This window comes from Ostrinia nubilalis, chromosome 26 (assembly GCF_963855985.1).
Source record: "Ostrinia nubilalis chromosome 26, ilOstNubi1.1, whole genome shotgun sequence".
Taxonomy (NCBI): Eukaryota; Metazoa; Arthropoda; class Insecta; order Lepidoptera; family Crambidae; genus Ostrinia; species Ostrinia nubilalis.
In genome coordinates this window covers 10,423,962-10,447,510 of record NC_087113.1, presented here as the reverse complement: position 1 = coordinate 10,447,510, position 23,549 = coordinate 10,423,962, and the positions used below count along the sequence as shown (strand labels likewise).

The 23,549-nt window shown below is 37.2% G+C and overlaps 1 protein-coding gene and 1 long non-coding RNA gene across 2 annotated transcripts in view; one reads left to right on the top strand and one right to left on the bottom strand.

Moving 5' to 3' along the window:
* Window positions 1-20,376, bottom strand: part of LOC135084449 (SH3 and multiple ankyrin repeat domains protein 1-like) — an 88,834-nt gene extending 68,458 nt beyond the window's left edge. The window contains exon 1 of the mRNA XM_063979232.1: window positions 20,099-20,376. The gene's annotated coding sequence lies outside the window, so the exon portion shown is untranslated. The remainder of the gene's footprint in view (window positions 1-20,098) is intronic.
* Window positions 20,377-20,768: 392 nt separating this feature from the next.
* On the top strand, window positions 20,769-21,258 carry LOC135084631 (uncharacterized). The gene is made up of 3 exons (XR_010259910.1): window positions 20,769-20,872; window positions 20,953-20,995; window positions 21,092-21,258. It is a non-coding gene; the product is annotated as an uncharacterized LOC135084631 (long non-coding RNA).
* The last annotated feature ends 2,291 nt before the right edge of the window (window positions 21,259-23,549 follow it).

Here is a 23,549-nt window from a genome sequence, read left to right as displayed (position 1 = left end):
ACACAAACTTTTGTGTTTATAATATTAGTAGGATTGTTTTCAGCTCCATTCAATATTCGGAAGTACAATTATCAGCTCGTCGAACTATACGTTTTTGTAACACAATCAAACTTATTCCCACGGCATAAGGTGCCTAATGATCAGCTTGATGTGCCGTCTATACAAAGCAGGGATGTTATGGATATCCGTACCTAACCGTTATCGAAACTTTCGGATATTCGAAGTAAAAAAATATCCGAAACCGTAACCGATTCAAAAGTTTCGGATAGTTTCGGATGTAGGCAGTTTAAAGTGTTTTTTGTAGGTTATAGTATGTAAAAGCATAACAGCCTAATTTAACTTTATAATGCCATCTAGTATCAATTTTTATTTTTTTATTAGTTTTTATTCGATGTAAAGTATACGGCCATGAATGAACCGTGTTGGACAACTATTGCAAATTGCATTCTAAAGCACAGATATCCGTAACCGTAACCAAAACTTTCGGATATCCGAAATAAAAAAGTATCCGTAACCGAAACCGGTATAATATTATTCCTATATCCGTAACCATATCCATAACCGAAACTACATATCCATAACATCCCTAATACAAAGTAGTTAACGCGATGCGTGTTACATTCGGGCAGTTAAGACGCAATGTTAGTGTTGGGAGCCCGATTTCCGGTTACCTAACCGGCGCACCTTTCCCGAAAATACATCAAAGAGAAATTCCGCGTACAGTTATTTTTGTACCATAATAAAAATAGCTTTTTTGTGAAATATTTTCGGATGCGGCGGATTTATCTGGTGCGCGGACTGAATTGATATGAGCCGATTGGGTAACCTTATTAACAATTAAAAAAATATGTAAAAAGTTTTGTATTAGAACTCAAAGTCACTCGATCAATGCCTGCAACTACTTATTATGTGACATTTTCACGCCTAACACCAGAACCAATTTTGACTACCGTTGTCTAGCGTTTTGGACCTTGGACTATGTCCAAATATACCCTTTCCCCCTAGCTAGACCATTTCAACTGTCTACTTATCATGGTACAGATTCATGCACCTTACGAATAGATGGACGCTAGACAGACAGGGGTATCAAATATTAGACATCCTTTGGGTACAGAATTCTTTAAAACTATAGCTATACCTATCATGGTAAATGGATGGATGCAGGTCGCTGCCAACCGGTTAATATTGGAAATCATTGGGGGGGATGCTTATGTTCAGCAGTGGACGTCCTGTGGCTGAAATGATGATGACAGCTACATCAATAGCTACGCCACACTAACATCATTTTTTAACGTACACTTTAATGGGGAAAGGCTGACGTGTCGGCATCAATTAAGCTCGCATTCTCCCGCGCACATTCAGGGAACTGCGATCCAGAACACAAAGAGAGGTAAACGGATTATTAGATTTACGAAGAACTAACGGATCATATAGTCCAGTCAAATTAGACATGAACCCTGCAATAATTCGCATACAGCTGAAAATTGGTACGAATGTTCGGAGCACCGTTATGAATTAACTGTGAAAAGTCCCCATCGATTAGACGTGTGCTAAAAAAAAAATTCAAGGTCAAACTTAAAAAATACGGGTTTTTGAGATTTTCAGCCAAACGGTAAGTTTTATCACAAAAATATGTATGACAAGGTTTAAGACCATACAATTATCTATCAAAATTGTCCATACACTTTCTCCTAAGAGTCAGCGTTTCTGAGATTCGATGATCCGAAGAGTCAAAAAAGTGTTTTCTTCATAACGGTCTTACGCATAAATCCAACGTGATATCGCCTCGTGCCTCGACTCAGCATTGTATCATGATGTGTTGTCGACGTCGAATATAAAATGATCAACCTCAATGTCGTCTGTCATCTTTAATTATCGAAAAATGGGTGCAACTTTGACGAAGGACTGCACCGTGAGTTTCTAAGATACGAAGTTTTCGTGTCTATTATGTTTAAGAGCTCTTATATGCACACGTCACTACTCTACTTGTAACTCTATGGTCACTCTTTTAGCCCGACCAAGTTAGACAGTCCAGGTTATAATAATTCACATAGAGCTGAAAATTTGTGTGAATGTTAAGAACACCATCCTAAATGAAATGTCAAAAGTCCCCGACGATCCGTCATTTAAAAAAAAAGTTCTCGAAGTCCCAAGTTTTTTGCATTTTTTGGCCAAGTAGTAAATTTATCATAAAAATAGATAAGAAATAATAGTAGATCATAAAATTATCTATTAAAATTGTCTTTACCCCCTTTTTCCTAAGAGTCACCGATTATGAGGTAGAACGATTCAAAAAGTTAGTTTTGATGTTCTCGTTATATGCACATGTTTCCACAACACCTATGAGGGTTATTTGGCGTATTTTATTTACCAGGTTTTCCCAGTAGGCCTTTTTCAAGATGTATTTGTTATCCTGTTCAATTCAAAACTATTTTAATAGAGTTGAAGTTGTGTACTTGTGGAGTAGTTAACAGAATGCGAATTCTCCAACTTTTTGCATCGCTACCACATAAACGGTGACTCTTAGGAAAAAGGGGCAAAGACAACTTTAATAGATTATTTTATGATCTACTACTATTTCTTATCATTTCTTATGATAAGTTTACTGTTTGGCGGAAAAATGCAAAAAACTTGGACTTCGTAAATTTTTTTTTCAAATGACGGATCGCTGGGGACTTTTGACATTTCATTAAGGATGATGTTCTCAACAATCACACAAATTTTCAGCTCTATGCGAATTATTATAACCTGGATTTTCTGACTTGACCGGGCTAAAAGAGTGACCATAGAGTTACAAGTAGAGTAGTGACGTGTGCATATAAGAGCTCTTAAACATAATAGACACGAAAACTTTGTATCTTAGAAACTCACGGTGCAGTCCTTCGTCTAAGTTGCAAACATTTTTCGACAATTAAAGATGACAAATGACATTGAGGTTAATCATTTTATATTCGACGTCGACAACACATCATGATACAATGCTGAGTCGTGGCACGAGGCGATATCACATTGGATTTATGTGTAAGACCGTTATGAAGAAAACACTTTTTTGACTCTTCGGATCATCGAATCACAGAAACGCTGACCCTTAGGAGAAAGTGTATAGACAATTTTGATAGATAATTGTATGTCTTAAACCTTGTCATACATATTTTTGTGATAAAACTTACCGTTTGGCTGAAAATCTCAAAAACCCGAATTTTTTAAGTTTGACCTTGGATTTTTTTTTTAGCACACGTCGGATAGATGGGGACTTTTCACAGTTAATTCATAATGGTGCTCCGAACATTCGTACCAATTTTCAGCTGTATGCGAATTATTGCAGGGTTCATGTCTAATTTGACTGGACTAATAGTAATCTAGCGTAACCTAGGGAAAAGCCGATGAGACAGAGAAAATAGATTTAAACAATCATAACAACAGATATGATTTCTAAAAGAAAACAAATATTTTAGATTTGATTTCACTGTAAGCGTTAATTATTTCAATAAAACTAGTAAGAATATAAGAACATAACCTTCAAACGGATTCTCATACATTCAATTAGCGCAGCGACACAATTTCTTCACGACAATTGAGTTTTTTAAACAATAAATAAAAATGCATGCACGAATATTAAAATTAAAAACCATTAATCAATTAACATTAAATAAATTACGTGAATTTCTATTAAGCCAATAATAATAACCAACTGACAGTTTCACTAAAACTCAGGTCGGCAATCATACATCGATGATATCATTACGATTACGATTTTAGGGAAAATCATTGGTTTAATTGCTTTCACCGCATCATTAGCTTAAGAGCAGCATAATATTAAATAACTTAAGTGAATTCATTTATCTCGTACAAATGACACCATCATGTTAAGTGCAAACGATCATATCGCCATTTCAAATTTGCTCAGATAACAGACCAATGATAACAACGTTGCAAAACCTTGGGTGCATGTCCAATGACTTTCAAACGTGTATAATTTTACAGCTGCATTTCGTGGAATAGTAAATCTATTATTTAAACATGAAGTGCCGGTTGCCGTCGCAGTAACTGAAAATAATGTTGACGTATTGTTTGAGTAAGTGTTTATGTCTTTACAAACGAAAACATTGTAGTAGAAATCCTTGCATTTTGAACTCCTTCTCTTGGTACTAATTACGGCAGCAAATACATTGGAGGCAGGTTTTTTAAAGCTAAAGACTAAATCACTATCTACTATTCTTAACAGATTCACTGTCTTAACAGAGTTTGGAACAACTTTGCTACGTAATTTTCGTATTCACGACTATATTATCTTAGTATCTATCGCCCTTGCTCTACTTTTTCTGAACACCTATGATCAAATACTTATAGGTAAGGGTTGATTCAGATTTCCGAAGAAATGTCTGAGCAAAATATTACTGCAAACTAATCGGAAGCTTGGGAGAGCAAATTAGCTCTTGGAATTTTGAGACTGGTCAGCTTGTGAGTTACATTGGGCGCCCATAGCGGCTCATCAAGTCTGCAGAAAACACAAATAAAAGAAGCATGATATGACAGGTGGTGGAAAAGTACCAAAGTCTTTATGTTAGACGGAAAAAGCCATACCTACATGGTTTATAAGTTCAGTCATTGACATTTCCTTGTTTTGCAGCAAATTATTTACGTCATGAATCATGATAAACCTATCGATACAAATATAACCTTTGGGACAAACATTATCGTCAGGAATCTTACGATCAGCTATCTCATGTAGATCATGACATACGTCCAAACGCCTATTCTCGCGACCTTGTGTCGCAAACATTTCGCAAGGAATTTCACGTTTCGCGACGTGTTCCAAAGTTCCAATACAGGGTGGTACAACATATTCAAACGTTGCAAATTCTTGTACCGTTCGGTGTTTCTTGGATGTGTTATCGCTCCGTTTATGTGATGAAATATGATCTTATCAGTTGCATTGTGGTAAAATGAGCTAATCAATTTTGTAATTCATATGCTGGTTTCACTTAATTATTTAATGAGGTATCATCATCAAATCCTATGTATCACATACGAGTATTTCCTGGAAAGGAGTCAAAAACGTCTCAATACGTAGAAACTAATTGCTTGAACTAGGACGTTTCCTGTTTAGACAATGAGCTAGAGACAATAAGGTCTGTAAGGAAACAAACTCGTGCAAAAGGAACCATGAGCAGGGCTTCATTAATATGTTCAGGTTAAGCATATGGTGATCTTCACGTCAGAAGGTTGAAAAGTCAGGCGATAGCACTTTAAGCTAAATAACTATGGAATCTTTTGTAATCGTAATAGGTTTTGTTTTCCAACAAAAATGTACAGTCATTGATGTGCGACTGTACCTACGTATCTTCTCTATTAAAATTTTAGATCTACACTAGTCTGTAAATCAAATCAACCGGGTCCAAAGCCCGTTCCAAAGCAGGCAAATCTCCGACCAGTTCCAGCACGGTCTAATTAACATCAAAGCTGGTGAGTTCTCGCTTCCAGGGCGAAATGGTATTCGTGTCAATTGGTATGACCTTAGCTGTCCAGTGACGTAGCGGCACCAATTATGCCAGGCTGCATGGAGACGCGGATACCAGCCAGGACTTTAATGTGATTAGTGGCTGTGCTGGTGGCGTTTACTGTGCAAGTTATGAACGTAATGTAGCTAATAATAAGGTACTTGCAAAAGCGAAAGGTGTGTTTAACTGACTTAACACTAAATCTAGAAAATCCTTTGGCCTAAGTAACCGAAACTTAGTAACTTAAAAGGAGGAGACGAGAACAAGAACGTATTTTGTGTCTAGAAGAGTCAAGAAGGATTGATTGATAAGATTGATTGTTTTTTAATTTTGTTTGCTTCTTCCGTTAAAATCCCTGCAGTGAAGAGTGATCCAAGATAGCTTTTTTTTTCTTAATGTTTAGTTATGTTAGGTATATCTATGAAACTCTCACTCTTTAACAAGATTATTACGCTTTATTGTCGATCCCAATAGGACTCAAAAACTAGAACTTGACTCTTTCTGAGCTGTGGCGTCGGTATCCAGTGACGTAGCGCTCCAATTAGGATAGGCTAAATAGGAAGCCGAGCGTTGTAATTAGTGGACTGACGATCTGTGGCGTGGAAGTCGGCAGGTGAATAATAGCCGTATGGTTAACTGGCTTTTGGAACACTTATTAGGCGTTGAGACCCGTGTTTCTCTATATTAGTTGAAATGGAGCGCGAAAGTCTTACACTTATTTTTGGTGATTAGAAAATGCAGTTTGTGGGCTATCTTTGAATTTAGGTATTATATTCGGGTTAAATAAGATAAAGTAGCAGTCGTATTTTAATTCCGTTTTTTTTTTACTTCGTGAAGCGATTGTGAATTTGAACCTGTTGCGAAAGTAATCTAAAAGAGTTTTATCGATTATAATAAAATTGATGCTATAAAACTATCTAGAAAGTGATGTTATTCATTGACTTTGACCAGTTGACTAGAAGAAAAGAATAAGAGTCACGCACGGGCTTATTTAAAACCACATCAGCAGACTATTTATGAATTCTAAAATAACAGATTTCATAATAATCATAAAAATATTACGATTTCACAGTTTCTAAGCCCCTGCAGAGTATGAATTTGAACTTTGTGTCGAAGGGACAGTCCTTGAGCGTGCAATATCAGTCGTGTATCCATCAGCTTGCGTCACTCGCTTAGCTCATCGCGGGACCGGTTACCGACGCGACATTCTGTACTACACCTAAGGTTGAAACCCTAAGATACAATGTACCAGTTCCATGTGAGAATTCCTCGCTTGTGACATTAAGTGCACATTGTGCATACGCTGACGATGTTATCATGGCTTTTTATTATGTTAACGTTACATTCGGGCATTATTTTCCATAGCAATTTTGGGTAGAGGTTTCAAATGGGTGAAACACGTGATTTTTGAGGTATTACTCAATGTCTAAATAGCTAAAAATGCAATGTTTATGGTTATAAAAGCATATTCAAACAAAGTAAGCTACCTACGCATTTCTGAAAATACCAGAGGTATAAAAAGCTGAACCAATCTCGAGTAGGGATTTCTCAAACGTGTGTGAACGAAATCTGCGCAAATTCTGTGACGGGAAATCAGAGAATCTGCATATTATAGCGTACTAAAATTCAACTGTAAACTATAAAGGATGAGCTACAAATACCGCATTAATATTTTGGCCAAAACCCATAGCGTAACGGAACACAAACAAATTGAAATTCGTCCAGGCGTTGCGTTTGGTTGTGCGGTTTGCGCGCGCGCCGTTTACTAGGCGATTGTTATGTTAATACGCGGTTTACGATTGTAGCACCAGATGCAATCACACCGCTCCAGGCTGGAGTAATATTGATGACGACGGTAAAATTACCAATTACAAATATGCAAACGACTACGAATGTTAGTAATTTCAATGATGTCGAACCAAGACAGCAGCATTGCCACGGCAGTGAGAATGAGCATTCGAAAAATATAGCAGTGTTAGCTCTGTCTGTGTCTAGCAGCAGCATGTACCTTATATCAGTCGGGTCACCTTTACTTTTCTATGTCAAAACAATCCAAAAAGGTGCAACGAAATACAATGGAAGGCGTATTGTGAATGTGCAAGCAGTTCTCTGCACACTAGTGGATAGCATTCGGAATGGTGTCGAATTATGTCAAACAGAATATTGTTCGTCGATAAAATCTCTAACAGTCGTTCGATCGAATCAGGTTCTTTAAAGGGACCTATCTGGCTCTATGACTGATAGCACAGAATCTGGTAGTATAATGGCTCTGAGAAAATCGCAGACATTAACACTTTTGAGCCTTTTGGCAAGTGATGAAACCTTCGATCAACAATATTGTTGATGAAACTGTAAAAAACTCATTAACATACATCCTTCATGTACTAAACGGCATTCAAAGGCCAAACACTGGCTCGAACCCGATTGGTCGCGAATTTCGATAATCGATGCCCTCACTCACTACAAAGGTCTGTTGTTGGAACACCAAACTTTACGGTCGCCAGTCCATCGGGGAAACGAGCATGTCTAGATATAGACTGAAACTGGAGACGATTTACGTAAGTCGCTCGTGCACAATTGTGTAGTATAGTTAATGTAATGTATCCTCTGCTCTTCGCAACTATTAAGGAAAAATGTTAGGTAACATCTACTATGATTGTACGCTAGTCGCTAATATCTAGCGATTTTCTTGTAGAAAAGAAACTTGAGAAACATAAAAAATGACAGTTCAAATAACTTGAAAAAAATACTATTGTATGTAATATAAAGCTACATAGACCCCAAAAAAGTTAAACCCGGGACGAACACTGGTTTAAAATGACATTTCAACCAGCGTCTGACTTTATTTTAAGGGGGAATAATATGTTTTCGAGACATTTGATTCTAAAAAAAATACGTTATGAAGTAGGTACTAAAACAAAACCTGAAACGAATTGAATCAAAACAAATCAAATCATTTATTTGTAAAACATAGGTGAGCACTTCCTCTTTTTTAAAGCCGGTTAAAAACTATTTTTATTCCATTCACATTTTTCATACGCAATCTTGGTTAAGCCGGTGAAGGGTGATTGACACGCTATTAGATATTATTTGTTTGTGCCAAAAACTATTTTGGTAGCGGAAAATATCTAAAATTCTAAACGCAAGTAAATGCATTCAGGTGTCGATGTTGAAACAAGATGTTACGCAGATCTCTTATCCATTGTTTCAATGACATTATTTAGCTTTGCTTGTTGCCACGTTACATTGAATACTAGTCTTCGCCTACAGTTTCGCTCGAAAATTCAGTAGGTATATCCTAAAATGACATTTAATGGACTTTTTAAACTAAGTTTAAGGGTACCTAATTGGTTTGCATTGATTTTAATACTCGCATCAAATAATTATACTTTCTTTCTTCCTTTATTTTCACGTTTTGACAGCTCGAAATGAATAAATGACAGTCGATAGGCGATTTAAAAGGATATATTCGTCACAAAACTTTAAAGACAAGCCAACAAACCGGCTTCTCTCCACTTTCGCTTCAATCTCCCTTTATTCCCGGGCCGATAAACAGGTCGTTTACCGGGCTCCCGTCTGAGCGATCAGCGCGGGAATATGATCTCTAAGTCTATGGACATAAAAACGTAATTGGCACAGCGAGGGCGGTACAGTCGGCAATAACAGAACAATGTGTGCAAAGCCCTTAGAGAGTGTCCGATTTCATTCATCACGTGGACATAGCACACAGAGGCCACGGTAGGTCTACTACTGGTTAATAAAACGTAAGCTAATACATATCATTACATATTATTGAGATCCTTAGAGTGAAAGTGTGGTTTTGTTCCCCAGTCGACGAAGAACATGAAGTCGTGCCCTGCGTGCCCAAAAAACTGCACGCGGGAAGATTTGATGAAGGCTACTGACAACGCCACTCTTGTGGCGGAGTTTTGGGCTGACACTGTGTAGGTTTGCTGTCGACACGACAAGAGGAATTGAGATCCAATATTTCTAGATTTGTGCCAAACACATGGGCAAATTGCTACAGATGGACTCCTTAAAACTTTTAAATATTCCATAGTGCAGGATAGCGAAGATAGGAAACATCCATTCCTATCTTAGTTCCTTTCGTTCGACTTGCCAAGAATTTAGTACGCAGACAAGCTGTGTATTCGCTAGGCCCTACTGAATTCTACAACCATTATGCTTGCACGCTACCGCTAGAGTAAATACACGGACTTTAACTACAATGAACAGCAAAGTACTTGTTTAATGCCCTAAGTCTACGAGGGTAAAGAGCGATTGTGGTTTGGTCGTGAACATTTTGGCGTTAAGCATACTTAATACATTTATTTCCGTTGATATTGCTCAAGTACAAAATTTTACAAGGCGAACATGGAATTTACAGGGCCATTTTATAAAATTTCGAAATACACAGTCATGATATTAACTCATTGAAATTTCAAGATCTTGAATAAATAAAGTAGGCTTTTGATATCACAAATAGCGCCGTCCGAAAAAACGTGGCGTGGTGATACAACAGTCATGTAGGTAATGATGTTGCTGCTAGTTGAAGTTAAAAAGGAATAGCCAATGCAGGGATTTGATGGAAGATATCATAGTCACACTGATCAACTGGTTTAACAATCAACTACCCATCGTATGGAATGGGGAGTCTCATCCTAACTTGATTAAGACGTAGCGCTAATAGAAACGAAACAAAGCACTAGAAACGCGTTGCGATAAACTTAGTAATGGCTTAATTATATTACCATAGATACGAGTACGGTGCAGTGCTTATTGCCTGCGAAGGCCCATGTGAACGAGCCGTGAAGGGCGGCTAACCAGTTAATGCGGAGTCCACACTAGCGTGGAAACGGGATAAATGAAATTAAATAGTTTATTCAGTATATGGGCCCTTTCCAGGGCACTTATACACGTCCCAAATATAGCTTGCCCTACCACCACGTCGGGACAACATATGGGCTGGTGTTGAGAAGTGGCGGAAGAAACTCACGTCACCTTTGTCAGCCTCTTTTATAGAGGTATGTAGTTCAATCGGCAGCTTTTGCAGCACATATTTTATGCATATTTTCGATGCCAAATGTATTAAAACCAAAACACCAGTGTTTCGTTTCGTTGAATTTACCGTCTTCTGTACATTACTGCCTCGTAAACCATAAAATAATAGTAGGTATATTCCAATAATTGTTCTAAATTCAGTACCTAGGTATCTTCTTGCAACTATTATTTAGATTGGCTTCAGAAGTTCAGTCTAACGCTACACCGTGCTCAGTGGTGGACATCGAAACCAGAAAAGTTCAGTTGTCCCCCACTATTTGTCGTTTATTCCCGATGTCCCCCACTATTTGTCCACCACTGGTGGACATCGAGAAAAAAAGTTGCAATGTCCACCAGTGGGGGACAGCGCTACTGAAATCTTCCCGTTGGGCCCTACTGGTGGACACTGAGAAGAAATGTGTTGCTCTGTCCCTCAGTGGTGGACATCGAAACCAAAAAAGTTCCGTTGTCCCCCACTATTATATTTGTGTTCATGAATACAAACATTTTAAGTAAATCTTATACTAATAATTATTGTATGTATTATACATACATTTTTAAGCATTTTTATTATAGTTTAAAACAATCCTTAATTTATACTGACGCCCCTAGGAAGTGTGGGTTAATCGGAACGGTTTTGTCATCATTTTTAATTTTCCAAGTACCCACAATGTTCATGTTATAGTTCCAAAATACTGAACTGTCCTATGCATGTCATTGACAGAGGGGCGCCACCGTCAATACCGGATCGCTGGTTCCGATTTTTGCCATGTTGGAAACCATATAGTTCAACGATGGTAGCGCCCCCCTGTCATTGAGTTTGGTGGGACAGTTCAGCGTGGGTCATCTATAATTCTATTCACAAATTATTGTGTCGGTAATGTTACTATTTTGCACTTATTATCTGTAATAATGTCGGAAATTGCAGGATCTAGTTCACGACAAATTGAAAAAGTTTACATAAATACGAAAGGTGGGAAAGTTCTTTTGCTTGCAGGCCATCAATACACTTTAAAAAGAAAGCATAATAGGTCAATCTTTATATTATGTTAAAAAACTGAGAATTATATTTGATACGAATTGAAAATGTTTATTTTTTAATAATCACGAAAACAAAACAAATAGTGGGGGACAACGGAACTTTTCTGGTTTCGATGTCCACCACTGAGGGACAGAGCCACACATTTCTTCTCAGTGTCCACTAGTAGGGCCCAACGGGAAGATTTCAGTAGCGCTGTCCCCCACTGGTGGACATTGCAACTTTTTTTCTCGATGTCCACCAGTGGTGGACAAATAGTGGGGGACATCGGGAATAAACGGACTGAAATCGTAATATAGTAATTCTAATTTTCTAGACGTAACAAGAACATTCGCCGAACGCCACACATGTGTCCGCGAGTTAACTTTTATATTTTTCTGTCAACTCTACGCTATTGTCTGTTAACTAACACGTTCACTGTATTAATTGTGTGACGATAATCACTCTCTTCGCAGAATCATTCATTGAATGGTTCTCTTTTTGCCCGTTTATAAGAGCGGATAACAGTTCAATGCGAATAGTACTAGAAATGGAAATTCTGACGATGTCAATAGCACCAAGAATAAGAAATAACTTTTGCTAAATCCTCAGACTTACTTCGACCGAGCCATGGCTAAACAAGAAAAAAGTTCTGAGTCGTCGATTTTATTATTAGTGCTTATTTCTCTAATGATAACAATAAGGTTCCTAGCCGTCTATAACGTCGGGTATTTAAATATTATTTATTGTCATGTTCTTTTGACTGATCGATTGCTCTTATTGATGTTTGTATTTTAATCAGTTTCTCATCTTAGAACACCCTACACGTAGTTAGCACATTCTAAAATTAACTGGTGTGCTTTGATCCATCATTACGATTATATTCACTCCTTTATCAAGTAGGTAGGACCTTGTGCTTTTCAGCACTGATTCATCCAGGTCCCTCCTGAGGTCTACAATTTCACATTAATACGAGTCGAACCCCCTTAGCCTTACCCTTGAGAAAAAGTTTCGTGCGTGTTAAAATGTTCCCGAAAAAATCTGTAGTGACACAAATCCAATCGCTCTCCACTTTTCTTCAGTAACCTTCAACGAATAAACGGCTATGAATAAATATGTACTGTTCAATTATCAAAAATACGACCCAACCTTGGTTATTGAATATGACATGTAAGTAATAGCTTACATCATCGCACAATCTGATATTTGTCAATCCTGGCGACGGTCCAAGGCGCGAACGCTTAGGTTTAGAGAATATAATATTGAATGGCTCTTTGTTGGTGCACAACTTGGAATAAACAAAGAAATAATGTATAGACAAAGGCTAATAATTAACTCGCAAGGAACTGCTACAATAGGTAATAGGATAGCAGTAGCTTTACTTCTTTGCGGAGGTGTGCGTAAAAACATTTTTTGCATTGGGGACTTTAAAACTATGTAGAACTTATTTTCTTGACCAATTACGCTACCTTTCTTTAAGCCACATAGCTGTTATTAATTTTAGGCTATCAGAATAGTGGATTAAGGGCGCAGAATGGGCTATTTGTAATAAGAATAAGGAAGTTTAGGAAACTTAGGGCTCAATTAGCTAAATCGAAAGTTCGCCATCTGTTTTTCAATTAGCACGAAATGTGGATACTTTTAAGAAGCTTATTTACTTTTGCTTAATTTGGCTGATACGTAAAATACTGTTTGCGGTCGAATCTTACGGCCGTATTCACAAACAATACTATGAGGTCTCACAGGGCGTGGACTCACAGGGTGGACACATGAACAGAGCTCTATTTAACGCTGTGCGGCTGTGCGTTCGATTTGCTGCTTCACTTAAGCAAGCATCGTTTATACGGGCGTTGTTACTATCGTCGTTTCACATAATGTTTTACTCTGTTCGCAATAGTGATCCTACTTCGTTTACGGCCATTGTGATATCCGACAACATGCACAGCTGATGTGCATCAGATGGAGGCAATAATGTATCCTTATGTCATGCTAATAAATGCGTGATTTAGCATCTTCTGTACAAATAAACCTTTTGCCTCAATCGAGTTACATCCAGGTGATTTTTATCAACAGTCGAAGCTCTTAAATTTAATACAGCGCTCTATAATTCGCTGGAAGTGGGTACTTATTGCAATTGTTGTCTTCTTAATAGCAACTAGGTGCAAATTCACCTTGCGGAAGATGTCAATTAGTCATAATTACTGCTCGTAGATCGACATAGCTGCTTAGGTCATAAGGTCTTAGCAATTTATAATACCGGGTCCAGAAAACGTATTTTTTGTTCATTTGTTACATTGTCACGCGGACTGTCAGTGCGGATCGATCCGCACAGCCGATCTGTATGAACTGCTACAGAGCGAGCGGTTCCTCCGGACCGCATTACTCTAAAACGCTCCCTAGAAGTTCATACAGGTTGGCCGTGCGGAGCGGGCCCGCACCGGACGGTCCGCGTGACACTAAAACCAGCCTTACAGATGGTCTGTTTTGTTCAATTTTAGTTCTATGCTGGTCTGGCCTTATGTTGTTTAAGACTATTTATTAGGTTTGTGACTCCTCGAGTCTCTATTCCACTATGCACAACCTTGATACGTACTTGCTTCGATAATGGTTGACAGGTACGAAAGTTTAGTTATACTTTTTTTATGAGGTCAGGAGGCAAACGAGCAGACGGATCACCTGATGGTAGGTAAGGGATTACCGCCGCCCCGGGGGAGTTACAGGTGCGTTGCCGGCCTTTAAGGTAAGTACATACGCTCTCTTCTTGAAAGATTGTACAAAAATCATGAACAGTTGAGTTGTTAAATAATTAGATTATCAGGGGAAGTGAAACCGCATGCATTCCTACAATTAGATGCATCGTAGACAAGACGGCCTGGTTACGCAACTCACGTCACGCGTAGGGTTGCCATTCGTTCCGGATTTATCCTAGTTTGAATGGATACATTTTAGGAAGTTGAAAGGGCTTCGAAAACCATTCCATGATTACAAACAATACCTATTTTTAACAGGTATTTGCGACTTTTCGCCATGTTGTTGTCAGGTCAGACAACCGACCGCGACAATTTAGTAGATGACAACCCTAATTTCACGTCATGTGTAGTGCATCAACAGTATAGTAAACACTTTACACTCGATTACTACATGTCCTACACCAATAGGTAATGAAATGCAGTTGTTTTAGGGTATTCAGAGCGCGTAATTTTTTTAAGTGTTACCGTAATGGTGAGGATAGGGCATCGAGCTTTTTTTCTGAGTTTTCACAAAATTATAACGGGATGGAATAGAAAACCCAAATACCAACCACCACAGAAAATCACGAAGATTGGTTGGGCGCTATTCGGGACACGTTTGAGTAACGCATAAACCTACTCGTAATAATATCTCAAAAGGACATAACTCACAACACAACAATAATAGGAGCTTCCATTCCATATAAAAACTAGGAGACCTTAGTAAAACCTACCTGTCAATTCTATATATCGGCCCATTCTAAATCAAAGTCCAACTTAACTAATAACATTCGCAAGCTTGTTATTTTTTGCGTTAGATAACTGTGTGTGGCGTGTGGCCCAAGTATTTAGTACTTCGTGACCAATTTGAATAGAGCGGGCTAAGTAGGTCACCAGTTCGGTCGACACGCGAAACGTACGACTTAGAATTCTACTAGACATTCTGTTATGACTTAGATCGTTTCATCCACCAAGATGCGCCCCACCATTCTTCCGCTAATGTTTGAGTGTTATCGGTGTACACGCACACTACAATAATGACGCTCGGATTGCTCGGATCAAACTCTTCCCTCGACTAAAAATTAGGGGCGGGTCTTCGTGGATGAAACTCTAAACCAGTCTTTCCCAAAGTGGGCGATAAAGCCCCCTTGTGGGCGCTGCAGGCTTAAAGGGGGGCGGTTAGAGACCCAGAAATAAAACGGGACGTTGTGTAGAGGCTTGGGAGGCGTCATTTACTAGGAGGACTCTTAGACATCGACTGAGCTCGACTCTTGACTACAAAAATGGGGGGCGCTGAAAATATTTTTTTCTCAAAGTGGGCAGTAGACTAAATAAGTTTGGGAACCACTGCTCTAAACAATCTGTAGCTGATTACTTGTGATCTGTAGCTGATTACTTGTGATCTGCACACGTATAACTGTCGAATGTACGTCAAGTTATACACTGTGACATCGTATGTCGTGATACCTATTAGGCCTCAGCCTCGAACTTAGCGGGCAGCGGGGCGGGAGCGGCGGCGGCGCGGCAGCGGCAGGATCTTATGCGTGAAATCAAATAGACCGGTTCTCGAAAACAGCGGCGCGGCAGCGGCGCCGGAGCGGGCAACGAGCGGGCAGCGGCGAGGGAGCGGGTAACGAGCGGGCAGCGCACTCCTTCTTTTGCCCACAATAAATCGAGCGTTAGGAATAAATTTAAATTGAAATAAAATTGTCGCCGTTGTTCAGACATTTCGTTTGCGAATAAAAACAAATAAATCTCGACAACACAACCCCGAACACAACACTTCGCCGCTAAAGCGCCGCGCGAGCTGCCCGCTTGTTTCGAGAACGGGTCTGCGTTGCCCGCCCCGCTCCAGCGCCGCCGCCGCTCCCGCCCCGCTGCCCGCTAAGTTCGAGGCTGAGGCCTTAGACACCCCGCAAACTAGACTTTTAGTCGGGCGATAGTTGGTTCGGGCTGTAATTAGTATGAATGTATGGTACAAGAAGGTCATAGAAGTTGGAGTGACCAATATATCGGGCGACTAAAGTCTGCAGGAATGATCTTGAAATAGACATGAATAACCTGATGTGCTATCACCTCTACATCAGTTAATCTATTTTTTGTTACGAAATATGGTGACTCTAGTGTAAAAATTGGATTAATTGAAATAGGTACCAAAAGTATTAAAGTTATGTACGCGCAATTTCCAACAGCATTAACAAATAGAATGGGATTGATGTGAGGGAATGAAACAGACATGGTCCATGAAGGTTGTGGCCAGCATTACCAAGTGTCCTGTGTAGGTTCTGTAAGGCCTGGTCTCCATTACAATTCCTGTCCAATCCAAAACCATCTACCTGATTCCTATGCAAATTATAAGGGGTGTAATAACTTAAAACATTTTGTACCTGACACTGCCACCTAATTTCACCAACAAACCCTAATTTTTAAGTGACCCCTATGGAAACAAAACTCCTGACAGGCATTATCATTGGGATCACTAGGGATTGATGGTGAAAACAGGCCTAAGTCTCTAAAATAGGCTGACTCAAGTCTTTATTTTATATTATCATTATTTATAGCTGGGTCATTCCATGACAAATGTTACCGAGGGTGAAAAACTAAATATGTTCTTTTCGCATTAAATCTGATGAATTTTGAAAGTAAACATTCCAAATTATAATGTGCAACAAAAAAAATCTACAAGAAACAAGTAATTTTTAAGTTATTAGTCTTCAAAGTCTATACTTAAGTCAACTGTCTGAATGATCATTTTCTCTCTAATTATTGGTAATACGATTAAAAAAAAAAAATAACAATCTGTGAAACGTTTTGCAACTATACGATTTGAGGGTATTTATCATAGTATTGGTAGATAGCGCCATAGTCCAAAAAAAATTGATAATCATCAAGTTTTAAGTGTGTTTTCTTGTCACTTCGGCGATGTAACACCCGAAACAAAAAAACAGGTATTTGTTTTATTATTGTACCTTACACATGGATTAGGATAACAATATTTGGTAAAAGTAAGGTCATGGTAGTAATGATTTCAAATACTAACTAATATCTGAGCATGATACTAATTTAGTATGTTTCTTTCTTGATTAAAAACTGTAACACCCGAAACGTTTCGGGTATTACATTTTTATTTATATGTCGATAATGTGTGTATATTGCTTGGAGAAGTCAAAAAGTATTACTGTGAGTGTCCTTCGACCTCCCACTAGTGCTGGCTTCGGAAAAGGAGTCATATTTCTCTATTTAAGATATTTTTGAAATGTCGACTTAACACTAAAATTAAGGTATTGCTAAAAAGTCTCGATGTTTGACATTTCCATTAAATATCGTAATTTGAAATTAAAGTAATGCTATTTCAAGCCAAAAACAATAGAAAAAGCTATATTCTGAGGAAAAATTTAACTTGAACTTTGTATATTTTTTAAGAAAAGCTGCTTCGTGATTTCAAACCAGAATTCGCTCTATTTGTGTTTATTTGTTGTACTCCTTATTTTGTAGTACCTAGAGACTAATAAAACACCGATTTTATCGATAAAACGCGTTGCATTTTCGTACTCGTAACACCCGAAACAGAACCATTGTAACACCCGAAACAAAGAAAAAAATTATAAAAAAATAGTAAAACGTTTTATGTAACAGTGATTGTATGTTATAGCCTGACCAGGAACATAAAAACCCTCGCCATGTTGCGGAAAACTAATGGTACTAATTTCTTTTAATGGCAACAGTAACTGAAAACTTCATTGACATGTCACCTTGCATGTCAGTCTATTGCTGTCAAAGTGTAAACAAACTTTATTTTAAATGTACGCAACTGATTTTGTGAATTAAATTGCTAAAATCTTTTTATAGTCGTGAAAGAAAAGTGGTTCACAATGTGTTAAAGTATTTGACGAAGAGAAATACTAAGGGTTCGGCAATATTTTCATTGAATAATGTTTCCGACAAAGGTTGTCAAATTGACTGACATGTGTATCGTATAGTACAGTCCACTATGAAAATTAGCTGTGGTTTGTTTCAACTACCTATTTTAAAATTTTTTGTCACTTTCTAAGTGTTGAATTTTATGGAATTGGGAAAGAAGTACCGAGTCTGAAGCGTTCATGAGCAGACATTGCAGTTGAATATTCAAGTTCTGAATTTGATTATTGATGAATAATAAAATAAATCCTACTAGCTCGATTGATGGTTTCATTTAATTTATTTAAACCAGGTCCTATAATAATATGTTTTCGTTAATTCATGAAAATATTAAATTAACCCGTAATCCTGAATCCTGATACATAAAGTTAGCCTATTAATTTAACACAGGTACGACTGTACTCAGTGTTGCACTATCAAATGCAATTGACGCGCCACTATGCCAGGGTTTTTATGTTCCTGGTCAGGCTATACATGGTTTGCAAATTTCATACTTTAGAAGTCCTGTAAGTTTTAGGTATGATTCCTTAAGAAAATTCGCTAAATTTCGAGTAAATGCAGCAACAGTCAGAACATAGAGGCAAAATCTCGTAACGCCCGAAACGCACACTTTTCGACTCATATTTTCGTTATCCTACATTCTAAGCTGCACAAACTTTATTATTTAGATAAAACAACTAAAAACGGACAGATTAAGGCACTAATATTATTAAAATACTATTTCAAAATACAAGAAATTGTTGAATATGTGTGTACGAACGTAACACCCGAAACGATGGAATGACCCAGCTCAAACAATCCCCGCTCAAGTTCTAGATAGTAGCTGTTATCACTTGTTGGACTAAAGAAATAAAACAATACATTGGTTTGTTTGTACATACTAAAATAATTATTAGATATTTAAATATTAACTTTATAAAATGAGGTCTTTCGAGCTTCTTACTTATTTTGTCGCAGTTTCAAGAAAAAAAATCCTGCCCCTTTTTTGATGACAGACAATACATGCAGTATTGTAATACAATAATTAACTCTGGTAGTTTCAGGGTACACCTAAATTGTAGACCGAAGATAGCAAAAGAATTTGTGAACAAACAAAGCAATAACACTAAACCATATTTAAACATAGTTTCAGCACCTTATCAGTGTGTTTATTTATAATTGTAGTACTTATTGATAAAAAAAACTAAGTGAATCACTGATTCACCAATGGCCAAGTTGTTGTAGTCCATTTGAAGATGCCCAGAGATCACAAACATTCAGATTCTTCAAAAATGATTTTTAACTTATCGTTTATGTTGAAAATCATTTGAGAATCTGACAAGTTACAATGATACAGGGTCATGATTGACACTTTCAGCTACAACCAAGTCATACACCTCAATCACAGAACAAACATAAGTCATCATCAAAGTTATCAACTCGCAGTTGCTATAGCTATTATTTGTTAATTCTCAAGATGTACTAGTCGCCAACTCATACGGAATCGTCCACAATAACAGATTTATGCTTAAAATACGCAAAAATGATGTCACAGTTGTCCTTTCAGCTCGCAGCCTACGCTTTTATGTCATCGTGAAGATTAGATACAAATAATATGACTTCGACAGTCTGTCAGACTTCCAACATGACCTCAAGAACTGGGTTCAAACATTTCGTAATAGGTCACCAATTGCCACCAAAACAATAATACGAAGCATACTTTCCATTGTCGACAGGGAGTGACAACTTTACCAAACGTAACCTATCTCGCTCGCGCCTACAAAAAACATAAAAATCAAAGAAGGACAAAAAATTTGTCAAAACTTTACAAAGTTGGGATTATTTACACGCCAACAAGAAACTTGTAAAGTGCACGCAAATTACGAACAACAGTTACAGGACCATGTACTTACCGTGATCAAGTAAACATAAATCCAAAACAGATGACAGGGCGAAGTTATTAGTGAAAACAAGGCACAAAACACAAACACCTTTTTAGTTAGAACTATGATCACAGGGTCTGCACTTTATTCAACACAGCATGCACTAACACTGAGCACTACACAGAACGCGACGCGTGCACTAAAATGTTTATTTACAATGTCAGACACACAAAATTACTCATAATCTCCGAGACGTCTGTCATACTCCCACGATTTTCGGCCATTTTGCCTGCTGACGAAAAGAAAGAGATGCCTTCAGAAATGTTGACCAATCACTGATGAACAAACCATAGACAACAAAATCAACTACACCATAGATAGGATTATGACCACCGATAAAGTAATTTGAAATCAAAAAACCACTTGTTGCACTGCACCAAGTACTATTTTATTGAAACTTATTAAATAATATAATTGGCTACGATTTAAATACTAATTTAATATTAATAATAGCTTGAGTTAATTGAATTTGATGTAATTTCAATGTAATCTTTTTATAATGTAAATAGGTAGCTCATAATATGATGAGCTATGTCAATGGACATCACTACAGAAAAAAAACGAAAATTGTTTATGGTACAAATGGCGCGATATTTTGAATGATTTTAGTGTAAAAAAATAACCATTTATTTAACTATTGGACTCTGAGGCTTCTTCTAATTACTAAAAAATCTTGGACAAAATTTATTTAAGATGCGGACTATTACACTCTTGCATGCATTGTTACAATGCGTTATTATAATGGTAAAAAAATTGGTTGTTTTTGTCATTGTTTTTACCAACAGATTTGTATGCTTATTTTAATATTATTTAATTGGTTTCAGTGTGTCTTCACAGTAAGTGAGAGCAGAAACTCAAGCAGAACAAGTAGGTATATCACATTCGAATTCTGTGAATTTCTGTGAGTTATTATTGTTTATTTATTATTTGCAAAAAATATTAATATGAAACTTATTTTACCAGATACAATTTCCGAATTCCCATTGGACCTCGGACAAGTGTTTACTGATGCCAGTGAAGTGTTTAGGAAAGTTTTAGGTAAAATGATAGCAAACAAAAAGTTCCTTGGTGTTAATTCTGAGTGGTATTGGTAAATCTGGCTCAAAATTAAAAAATATTATAAGACTAAACTTATCTCTGTGTTTTATTTACATTTACAATAACTTAGTAAATTACTTTTACAGGATGTAATTTTCACACTATTAAAATATTAAGCATATCTATTTGCATGCATAATGTTGGCATAAATCATGAATGACATATGGAGTAATTACAAGTCTTCATTTTGAGTAACTCGAGTATAATGCAATCTACTTGTAGGATCATAATGGCGTTTCTTATGGCGCATCAGACAGGATCGCGTCTTAAATTTGTGGCGGCATATGTCGCACTCCAGCTGTGGTTCTGTGTGATGACGTCGAATGTGCTCGGCTCGACGAGAAGACGATAAAAACCGTTGATCACAATGATCGCACTGAAATGGCTTATCTCCAGTATGTATGCGAGTGTGATACAATAATGACTCCTTACTAACAAATTTCCCACCACAAATATCACAGCTGAAATTCTTTTCTTGAGTATGAGTCAAACAATGAGCCTTCAGTTTGCTCAATGCGCTGAACTTCTTTGAACACCAAGTACAGATGTGCTGCTGCCCACCACAATGCTCAAATTGAATATGAACACGTAATGTAGGTTTACAGGCATATGTCTTGCTGCAGTAGTCACAAATGTACATATTTTTTGTTTTGTTTCTCTGTTGCTGTCCACATGTCTTGGATAAAATGTGCATTCGATAATTCTTTTTTCGGCAAAATACTCTGTTACAGGTTGTACAAGCTATTCTCAGCTTGTGGCTCAACTCATGGAGTGCCAATGTTTTCCGGTTTGTGTATGTTTTTCCACATTCTGTGCACATTACACAAGCGTGGCTTTCATACTTATGTTCATTTAAAATGGCTTGTGATCCAAAAGTTCGCTTACATTCATTGCATTTCATGGTTTTAGGAGCATGCATTCTAACATAATGTCGTTTTAGATTGTACATTGTAGGATACTCTTTATGGCACTCTTTACACTTGAACAATGCACTGTGTTCTCCACCATCTAGCATTTGGCTAATTGGAATTTTGCTTCTAATTTTAAGTTTTTTTCGTTTCTTTATATTGGCTTTAGTTTCAAACCCAGGATCATCAAAAATGAAATTATCAAGTAATTCTTCTTTAGACTTCTCACTCCTTTGATCGAGAGGCTCCTGCAGTCTCTTTAATGCTTCCACTTTGTTATCCGATACAAATTTTTCGTCAAAATAGAAACTACGAACACAAAGTTTGTTATCTACAGTCACAAAAACACTTTTATGATTGTCTAGTGTATCCATGGCACTATCTAACCAGCTATTCAAACTTCCTATCAGCTGGCAAAAATGTTTGGTATTTTCTTTACATTTAATTATGAAACTAAAACATTTGAGACCCGATTCCAAGCAACCACCGCACACAATCTTCGTTGGGATGTCTTGTAGATACTGTGAAGAAAAACATAAAACTATAATTACAAATTCTGTTAAATTGGATCATTTCAGTTAAAGATGTAATAAGAATCGCTAACATACATCAAAACCCAAAACGAATGCCATTATATCAGTTATTTTGTAGATATTAGCATTATTTATTGCTACTTCGTCTTCCATTGAAAAAAAGCTATTTCCTTCGGCAACATTGTTTAGGCATAAACAACAATACACTGATGTTCCTGAAATGATCTGAAAAATATGTCTTTTATCAGAAAACATCCTGTATTTTCTATTTTTCTGCTTTCAGAAAATCTGTTGCAGTTTGTTGATATTTTTGTGTCAATCAGTCAATTTGTGTCTGTCTCTGTCAGTGTCACTGTCACTGACACTTTTTTAAAATAATTTTACGGCTTTGGATATAGATCCATACACAGATATCTGTGGATCCCATAGAGTTATTAACCCAGGAGTGGAACTGACAGGCAATCCCCTCTAGCAATGTGAGTAGACCAGTGGTTCACTCAGTTTATAAAAACTAGTTGCAGCGCCACCAATGACATATTCCAAACTCAGATTCCAAATGTCACTATTGATGAGTAACGTGCTGAGACAAAAATGGTGAATTGCAGTGTATTTTATTGTAAAAAGATATCTGAAACTTCAAATCTTGAAAATGACAATATTACCTTCCATCAGTAAATATTATTTTATTTATTTTACATTAATTAATACACTAAATTTGCAAAAAACTAAATTTCAAGAAGTGTTGCCACTGGAAAGCACAAATTCCTAATTTTGTAATATTTTTAAGAATGTGTACTTACGAATATAATCGAAATTCTATGTTAAAAATTTGATACTGCCTACCTATTGGCAGGAAGTAAGTATTTGGAAAAGAAAGTTTTT